Below are 9,995 nucleotides of genomic sequence, written 5' to 3' on the forward strand. Positions count from 1 at the left end.
GAGAGAGGGTGGGTGAGGAGAGAGGGAGAGAAGGTGAGAGGGTGGGTGAGGAGAGAGGGAGAGAGAGAGAGAGGGGTGGGTGAGGGAGAGAGGGAGAGAAGGAGAGAGGGTGAGAAGTGAGAGAGGGGTGGAGCAGGGAGAGAGGGAGAGAGGGAGAGGGAGAGAGAAGGAGAGAGGGGTGGGTGAGGGAGAGAGGGAGAGAAGGAGAGGAGAGAAGGAGAGGGGTGGGTGAGGAGAGAGGGAGAGAGGGAGGGAGAGAGGGAGAGGAGGAGAGAGGGAGAGAAGGAGAGAGGGAGGAAGGAGAGAGGGGGTGGGTGAGGAGAGAGGGAGAGGAGGAGAGAGAGGGAGAGGGAGAGGAGAGGGAGAGGAGAGAGGGAGAGGAAGAGAGAGAGAGGAGAGGAGGAGAGAGGGGTGGGTGAGGAGAGAGGGAGAGGAGGAGAGGGAGAGGAGGGAGAGAGGGAGAGGAGGAGAGAGGGAGAGGAGGAGAGAGAGGGAGAGGAGGGAGAGAAGGAGAGAGGGTGGGTGAGGAGAGAGGAGAGGAGGAGAGGAGGAGAGGAGGAGAGAGGGAGAGGAGGAGAGAGGGAGAGAAGGAGAGAGGGAGAGAAGGAGATAGGGAGAGAAGGAGAGAGGGAGAGAAGGAGAGAGAGGAGAGAAGGAGGGAGGGAGAGAAGGAGAGAGGGAGAGGAGGAGAGAGGGAGAGGAGGAGAGAGGGGTGGGTGAGGAGAGAATGGTGTCTAGTCTCTGCTAGTTCCTCAAAGACCGAAAGAGGAGAGATAAGCCGTTATGATTGAGGTGCGTTCCAGGTCCTCTTCATTGCAGTCGAGCTGCACATCTCATGTACATCACACACTTCTCCAGGCATTGATATCCCATAATGATCATCTGAGCAGCCCAACTGTAATAAAGAGGACCTGAGAGACACATACATTCGGGTATCTGGAGTGCTTGGGCCAGCCGTCGACGGCCACCATGATCCTCTGTCCTGCCAACGTGGCCGCCTGGCGCGTCTCTATACGGATCCTGGGGATACGGCGGTCGGCTGGGGTGAAGAGGTGACGGGTCGCCTGGGAAGGGGAGGACGGGGTATAACAGACCAGGAACAATGAGATATCTTCGTCAGCACAAAACTAGTACGACAGACGATAAAAATAATCACATGAGAAACCAAAGCATGGTGGTATATGCATCCCTATGGATAAATACTCATGTAGGCTTGATTTGATTGATGTGTTGATTGACAGAGCAGAGCGAGGTGATGCTAGTTTACCTCTTTGATTTGGGACAGGAAGAGCATGCCACAGAAGGGTCTCCAGTTCCTCTTGATGATGCCCACCACCCTGCCTGTGGGCTTCCGTGACGCCGCCCCAGACGGACCACTCTTCAACTCTGCCTCCTCCTCCTCTGTGACATCATCCTCCTTGGGCCCCTCGTCCTGCAGCACCACAGAGGACGGAGCCACCCATTGGTTCAGAGGCAGGATCTCCACAGCAACCAGGTCCTGATGGACAGCCCTGTTCAGGTTCTGCAGGCCTTGGATCAGAACCTGAGGGGCGGGACAGGAAGAGGAAGTGTTACCACGGTAACTAACGCTGCTTCGTTTACATTTCCCATCCACTCACTCACTCACTCACTCACTCACTCACTCACTCACTCGCTCACTCAGAACAGCACCAAAGATTCTCCCATCCAATGGTAATGGAAGAATTATACTGTTACTCACTTTTTTCCAAACCAGGTACATGAACAGAGGAGTTAACTAACCAGGTACATGAACAGAGGAGTTAACTAACCAGGTACATGAACAGAGGAGTTAACTAACCAGGTACATGAACAGAGGAGTTAACTAACCAGGTATGAACAGAGGAGTTAATTCAATAACCAGGTACATGAACAGAGGAGTTAACTAACCAGGTACATGAACAGAGAGTTAACTAACCAGGTACATGAACAGAGGAGTTAACTAACCAGGTACATGAACAGAGGAGTTAACTAACCAGGTACATGAACAGAGAGTTAACTAACCAGGTACATGAACAAGAGGAGTTAACTAACCAGGTACATGAACAGAGAGTTAACTAACCAGGTACATGAACAGATGAACAGAGTTAACTAACCAGGTACATGAACAGAGGAGTTAACTAACCAGGTACATGAACAGAGGAGTTAACTAACCAGGTACATGAACAGAGGAGTTAACTAACCAGGTACATGAACAGAGGAGTTAACTAACCAGGTACATGAACAGAGGAGTTAACTAACCAGGTACATGAACAGAGGAGTTAACTAACCAGGTACATGAACAGAGGAGTTAACTAACCAGGTACATGAACAGAGAGGTTAACTAACCAGGTACATGAACAGAGGAGTTATAACTAACCAGGTACATGAACAGAGAGTTATAACTAACCAGGTACATGAACAGAGAGTTAACTAACCAGGTACATGAACAGAGGAGTTAACTAACCAGGTACATGAACAGAGAGTTAACTAACCAGGTACAGTTAACTAACCAGGTACATGAACAGTTAACTAAGGAACAGAGGAGTTAACTAACCAGGTACATGAACAGGGAGTTAACTAACCAGGTACATGAACAGAGGAGTTAACTAACCAGGTACATGAACAGAGGTTAACTAACCAGGTACATGAACAGAGGAGTTAACTAACCAGGTACATGAACAGAGGAGTTAACTAACCAGGTACATGAACAGAGGAGTTAACTAACCAGGTACATGAACAGAGGAGTTAACTAACCAGGTACATGAACAGAGGAGTTAACTAACCAGGTACATGAACAGAGGAGTTAACTAACCAGGTACATGAACAGAGGAGTTAACTAACCAGGTACATGAACAGAGGAGTTATAACTAACCAGGTACATGAACAGAGGAGTTAACTAACCAGGTACATGAACAGAGGAGTTAACTAACCAGGTACATGAACAGAGGAGTTAACAGGAAATATTCAGCAACTGTTGGAGGACTTAAAGAATGTTCCATACTTCTATGTCAGGTTACACGGCCAGAATCCACTATTGAAGAGCTATGCTTCAGCTAACTCACCTCATGAACAGTCATTAACTTCTCAGGTACATGAACACAGGAGCCTAACCAGGTACATGAACTCATAACTAACCAGGTACATGAACAGAGGAAGTTAACTAACCACTCTTAATCCCAGAGGATCTAGACCAGGTACATGCTCAGAGGAACATAACTAACCTGGTGATCTGATTCAGGGGGAACTAACCAGGTATGAACAGAGGAGTTAATAACCAGGAATAACCATGATAGAGGAGTTAACTAACTCTAGGAATATATTCTAACTTTTGGAGGACTTAAGAATGTTCTAACTTCTATGAATATGCAGATCCAGAATCCTCCATGAATATGCAGATCTAACACTCACCTCTGAATATGTCATCTCCTTCTCCGTGAATATGCAGATCTAACTTTCTCTATGAATATGCAGATGTCTCTCTATGGAACGTTCCCTGTTTGGAAGGATCTAACTTTCTCCATGAATATGCTAGACAACTTTCAGGTGAATATGCAGATCTAACTTTCTTACTGCTGCAGATCTCTTTCTCTATGAATATGCAGATCTAACTTTATGAATATGCAGGGATCTAACTTTATGAATAAGACCTAATGAATATGCAGATCTAACAGTCTTATGAATATGCAGACCTAACTTTCTCCATGAATATGCAGACCTAACTTTATGAATATGAATATGCAGATGCAGATCTAACCATGAATATGCAGATCTAACGTTCTCTATGAATATGCAGATCTAACTTTCTTTATGAATATGCAGATCTAACTTTCTCTATGAATCTAAAATATGCAGATCTAACTCTTCTCTAGATATTAGTTACACTTGTCATCGTTGGTCAAAGCCATCTACCAGGGTTGAATAAACACGATCCTCACCTGTGTGGAACAGAGTAAAACACGCAGTCCACATCTACCAGAGTAAATACGCAGTCCACATCTTCTAGAGTAACATGCAGTCCACATCTACTAGAGTAAACACGCAGTCCACATCTACTAGAGTAAACACGTAGTCACATCTACTTTAGTAAACACGTAGTCCACATCTATTAGACCTAAACAATAGTCCACATCTAACTTTAAACACGAGTCCACATGAATATGCAGAGTAAACATGAAGTCCACATCTTCTAGAGTAAACACGTAGTCCACATCTACTAGAGTAAACACGTAGTCCACATCTACTAGAGTAAACACGTAGTCCACATCTACTAGAGTAAACACGTAGTCCACATCTACTAGAGTAAACACGTAGTCCACATCTACTAGAGTAAACACGCAGTCCACATCTACTAGAGTAAACACGTAGTCCACATCTACTAGAGTAAACATGTAGTCCACATCTATTAGAGTAAACACGTAGTCCACATCTACTAGAGTAAACACGTAGTCCACATCTACTAGAGTAAACATGTAGTCCACATCTATTAGAGTAAACACGTAGTCCACATCTACTATTAAACACGTAGTCCACATCTACTAGAGTAAACACGTAGTCCACATCTACTAGAGTAAACACGTAGTCCACATCTACTAGAGTAAACACGTAGTCCACATCTACTAGAGTAAACATATAGTCCACATCTACCAGAGTAAACACGTAGTCCACATCTACTAGAGTAAACACGTAGTCCACATCTACTAGAGTAAACACGTAGTCCACATCTATTAGAGTAAACACGTAGTCCACATCTACTATTAAACACGTAGTCCACATCTACTAGAGTAAACACGTAGTCCACATCTACTAGAGTAAACACGTAGTCCACATCTACTAGAGTAAACACGTAGTCGACATATTGAACACACCTAGTATTGTGACCTTGTGTTTAAGGTTAAAGACAAGAACACCGGTCTCATCTTGGGGTACTGAGGTAAGAACAGAGGTCTCATCTTGGGGTACTGAGGTAACAGATATTGTTAAAGACAAGAACAGAGGTCTCATCTACTGAGGTAAGAACAGAGTCTCATCTTGGGGTACTAGGTACAGATATTGTGATATTAAAGACAAGAACAGAGGTCTCATCTTGGGGTACTGAGGTAAGAACAGAGGTCTCATCTTGGGGTACTGAGGTAACGGAGGTGTCTTGTTTCTTACATCTGTATGTGAGCAGGCCGGACTCCTCTGCTTTCTCCTTGTTGCCCCGGTCGTTGGTCAGCAAAACAACCTTTAACCTCTTGTCCGTGGGGGTGTTGTTCAGGTGATCACTGTACCACTTGGTAGATATGCGGATGGCTCTGTCATTACGATCGTTGGCGCTTTCCCCCTGCTCTCTCTCTATATACGTTTCTCTGGAACAGAAGAATACAACCATACGTCACTTTGAAAAGCATTGATCACAAATGGATGGACAGTTAAGGAGTCAACATGCTTCAGTTGTGGCGACTAGCCTGAGCTAAATTTACTTTTTTGCCTAGGAGATCTTAGTCACGCAATTTTTTTCATCTGATTAGGATGTTAGGTGCAGTATTTCTCAGAGAAAACGTGAATAAGAACAGTTTAAAAAACCTTGCCCAAGTCCAAAAACAAACAAAAACAAACTAAATGTTGTTTGTCGTTTAATATCACGCATAGAAACTCTCCCAAACTGTTTGGTTGGGAAACATGCTGACTTCAGTCTTGCTCCAACTTATTTCAGTCAATTGCTACATTGGCGTCAGTGGTGGGATAACCCCAAGGGTCACTGATTCAAAACCAAGTTAGGGTGCACCCTCTTAAATCACTACAAAACAGTCAGTTATCTAAGGCAAACAGTATATATCTATTTTCTACCTGTGATGTTCATTAGTGAAAGTGTAAAGTGTTTTTCCTTGTCGTGAAGGATGTCTTTCAACCGCTTGTAGATGGGAGCGCTCCTGGCGGACCTCTTGGGTACAGTCTGCAGAATGATCACGTTCTTGATCAAGGATCCTCCAGGATATCAATCTACAGACATTAAAGGGATACTGACTCAGCGTGTAGAATGTCACACCTGAAAGTTAGTCAAATTAGTGTTAGCTAGATCAGGGTTTTGCCCCAGCACTACATAGAGGACTCAAATATCAAACTCATCATCAAGCTTTGATTATTTTAATCAGCTGGGTAGGGTACAAACCAGAACGTGCCACCGGGGGACGGGGCAGGACCGAATTGCGAAGCCCTGAGCTCGATAAGTGGGGTTCACACTTTTCACTAGAGCGTGTCAGACATCTAAAACTGTAGTGATGCGGTGGGAGAAATCTAGCGTTTACTTTGGGTATGTACTTTATTGTATTAATTTGTTGTTAATAATAACGTTTGTTAGACATTATTATAGTAACTTACCTGGCTCAACACAATATTTGTGTCTGGGAGTAAATAGTGTGGGAAAGAACACAAGTTGCTTTCCAATGCAAGCGTCTTTCTGCAACACAGTCTCTTCTTGCTTGCATTCTGTACAAACTAACTTCCGCACAAATATCGTCTCGCGATGTCTTTCACGGACTATTTTCATGATCCGCCTGATCGGGTTTCTTTACGAAAGTTTTTGATTTCAACATTACTCCGATAAATATATATCACAACAGTAATTTTGATACGTTTCTACTCATAGGTGTACATCAACAAACATTCCACCCGAGACCGATGTACACACGTGGAGGGGAGGGAAGATAAAAACGTTCCCGGGGTTTCTTGTGACGGATCATATCTGATTCATATTCTATTGTGAAAGTTACCAGATACTTTGTGTACTTTTTATACATATATCAATGACATGTGTGTATTTTAAAAACAATATAGGGGAATTTTATGATAGATAATTAAATATGTCATAATATAATATTTTCCAACTTGTAAACCTTTTTAAGGCCATCTTCTTTTCTTCTTCATTTGAATGGCGTGTGCAAACCAACGTCAAGAAGCATTTACAGCGCCGTTGCGGCTGGAGTGTCATAGACACAGTGCAAGTGCTCAATAACAACACTTGCATGCATAATCAGGGTGGATACGTCATCTTGTTTCCTTGAAATCTATACGGTCAGTAGCGACAGATAATGTAATAACTGACAATAATGGAATATCTGGTAATAATGTAATAACTTTTACGCTTAACATTTTATAAATGCTGATAATGTAATAAATTGCCAATAATGTGTAATAAATATGCTGAACGATAATGTAATAACATTTTTGAGCATAATGTAATAGTTACTAGCAGTTAGTTATTACATTATGTGCTGATTATGACAAAGTGTGTAACTTTTTTTCATGAATAGTGTAATGACTTCAATCAAAGCATGACGCTACTCTCTTTGTTTAATGCATATTAAGTGTCACACACAGTTGCCTCAGGTCAGTCTAATGCCATAATACACAGGATTCAAAACAGCAACATGTAGCCATTGCTACATCCTCAATTAATGGCAGCCACATCCATGATCACCACTGTTGTTGCGCTGTAGAGCAGCCTGAGTTTAGTCCTCATCAGTTCTTTATGATCATCCTCCAGTGGTTTTCAGTCTCACTGATAAGTCAACTCAGGTAACTCACCTTTCAGGTTTAAATGTGTGTACTGTCTCTGGCTCAGAGCATGACACACCTCCTCCCCTGGGACTCCCCTATCCTTACCCTTCAGGACAGAAAGGAGCGCTGAGAGAGACAGAGAGAGAGAGACAGAGACAGACAGAGAGAAAGAGAGAGAGAGACAGAGACAGACAGAGAGACAGAGTGAGTTGCAGAAAGATAGAGAGAGAGAGACAGAGAGAGAGACAGAGAGAGAGAAAGAAAGAGAGAGAGAGAGAGAGAAAGAAAGAGAGAGAGAGAGAGAGAAAGAAAGAGAGAGAAAGAAAGAGACAGAGAGAGAAAGAGAGAGAGAGAAAGAGAGAGAGAGAGAAAGAGAAATAGAGAAAGTGACAGAGAGAGTTACAGAAAGATAGAGAGAGAGAGAGAGAGAGAGAGAGAGAGAAAATCCTCTAATCCACGACCATCAGCCACTATTGTGAACACTGGTCTTCACGGTGAGTTAAACAGATACATCTATCATTTTCTATAAAGAGGTACATCTTTGTAGTGGTCTCTTTGGTAGTAGTCTCTTTGGTAGTAGTCTCTTTGGTAGTGGTCTCTTTGGTAGTGGTCTCTTTAGTAGTAGTCTCTTTGGTAGTGGTCTCTTTGGTAGTGGTCTCTTTGGTAGTGGTCTCGTATCGTTGCTGAGTTTCACAGTTTGAAATTATCCTACATGATATTGACTGAGAGTTGCATCATTAAGAGCAGTTGGTAGCTGGGACTTCCGTATCCCTGTGTGTTTCTCTGAGATGTTTAACGTTGTTTGTTCAGGAAAGGTTATGGCATGGTCAGTGTTCTGTTATCACAGTTCTCAAAAGGTGCAAGCCACAACACTATTATGCCATAGCAACACTATTATGCCATAGCAACACTATTAAGCCCTAGGAACACTATTATGCCATAGCAACACTATTATGCCATAGCAACACTATTATGCCATAGCAACACTATTATGCCATAGCAACACTATTATACCATAGCAACACTATTAAGCCCTAGGAACACTATTATGCCATAGCAACACTATTATGCCATAGCAACACTATTAAGCCCTAATAACACCCTTTTAGCCCTAGGAACACTATTAAGCCACAACACTATTATGCCACAGCAACACTATTATGCCATAACAACACTATTAAGCCATAACAACACTATTAACCCATGACACTATTAAGCCATAACAACACTATTAAGCCATGACAACACTATTAACCCCTGACAACACTATTAAGCCATGACAACACTATTAAGCCCTGACAACACTATTAAGCCCTGACAACACTATTAAGCCATAACAACACTATTAAGCCCTGACAACACTAAGCCATGACAACACTATTAAGCCACAACAACACTAGTAAGCCACAACAACACTATTAAGCCCTGACAACACTATTAAGCCATAGCAACACTATTAAGCCATAGCAACACTATTAAGCCCTGACAACACTATTAAGCCCTGACAACACTAGTAAGCCACAACAACACTATTAAGCCATAACAACACTATTATGCCATAGCAACACTATTAAGCCACAACAACACTATTAAGCCATAGCAACACTATTAAGCCATAACAACACCATTATGCCATAGCAACACTATTAAGCCAGCAACACTATTAAGCCATAACAACACTATTAAGCCATAACAACACTATTAAGCCCTGACAACACTATTAAGCCCTGACAACACTATTAAGCCATAGCAACACTATTAAGCCCTAACAACACTATTAAGCCATACCAACACTATTAAACCACAACAACACTATTAAGCCACAAGAACACTATTAAGCCATAACAACACTATTAAGCCATAGCAACACTATTAAGCCATGACACTATTAAGCCATAGCAACACTATTAAGCCATAGCAACACTATTAAGCCATGACACTATTAAGCCATGACAACACTATTAAGCCATAACAACACTATTAAGCCATAACAACACTATTAAGCCACAACAACACTATTAAGCCACAGCAACACTATTAAGCCATAACAACACTAAATCAAATCAAATTTTACTTGTCACATACACATGGTTAGCAGATGTTAATGCGAGTGTAGCGAAATGCTTGTGCTTCTAGTTCCGACAATGCAGTGATAACCAACAAGTAATCTAACTAACAATTCCAAAACTACTGTCTTATACACAGTGTAAGGGGATAAGGAACATGTACATAAGGATATATGAATGAGTGATGGTACAGAGCAGCATACAGTAGATGGTATCGAGTACAGTATATACATATGAGATGAGTGTGTAGACAAAGTAAACAAAGTAAACAAAGTGGCATAGTTAAAGTGACTAGTGATACATGTGTTACATAAGGATGCAGTCGATGTTGTAGAGTACAGTATATACATATGCATATGAGATGAATAATGTAGGGTAAGTAACATTATT

General features: G+C 42.2%; 1 pseudogene; it reads right to left on the minus strand.

The window, feature by feature from the left end:
- Positions 1-705: 705 nt before the first annotated feature.
- Positions 706-6,575, minus strand: LOC124030378 (annotated as a pseudogene).
- Positions 6,576-9,995: the final 3,420 nt, after the last annotated feature.

The sequence above is a fragment of the Oncorhynchus gorbuscha genome, unplaced genomic scaffold, assembly GCF_021184085.1.
Source record: "Oncorhynchus gorbuscha isolate QuinsamMale2020 ecotype Even-year unplaced genomic scaffold, OgorEven_v1.0 Un_scaffold_11028, whole genome shotgun sequence".
In the NCBI taxonomy this organism is placed as follows: Eukaryota; Metazoa; Chordata; class Actinopteri; order Salmoniformes; family Salmonidae; genus Oncorhynchus; species Oncorhynchus gorbuscha.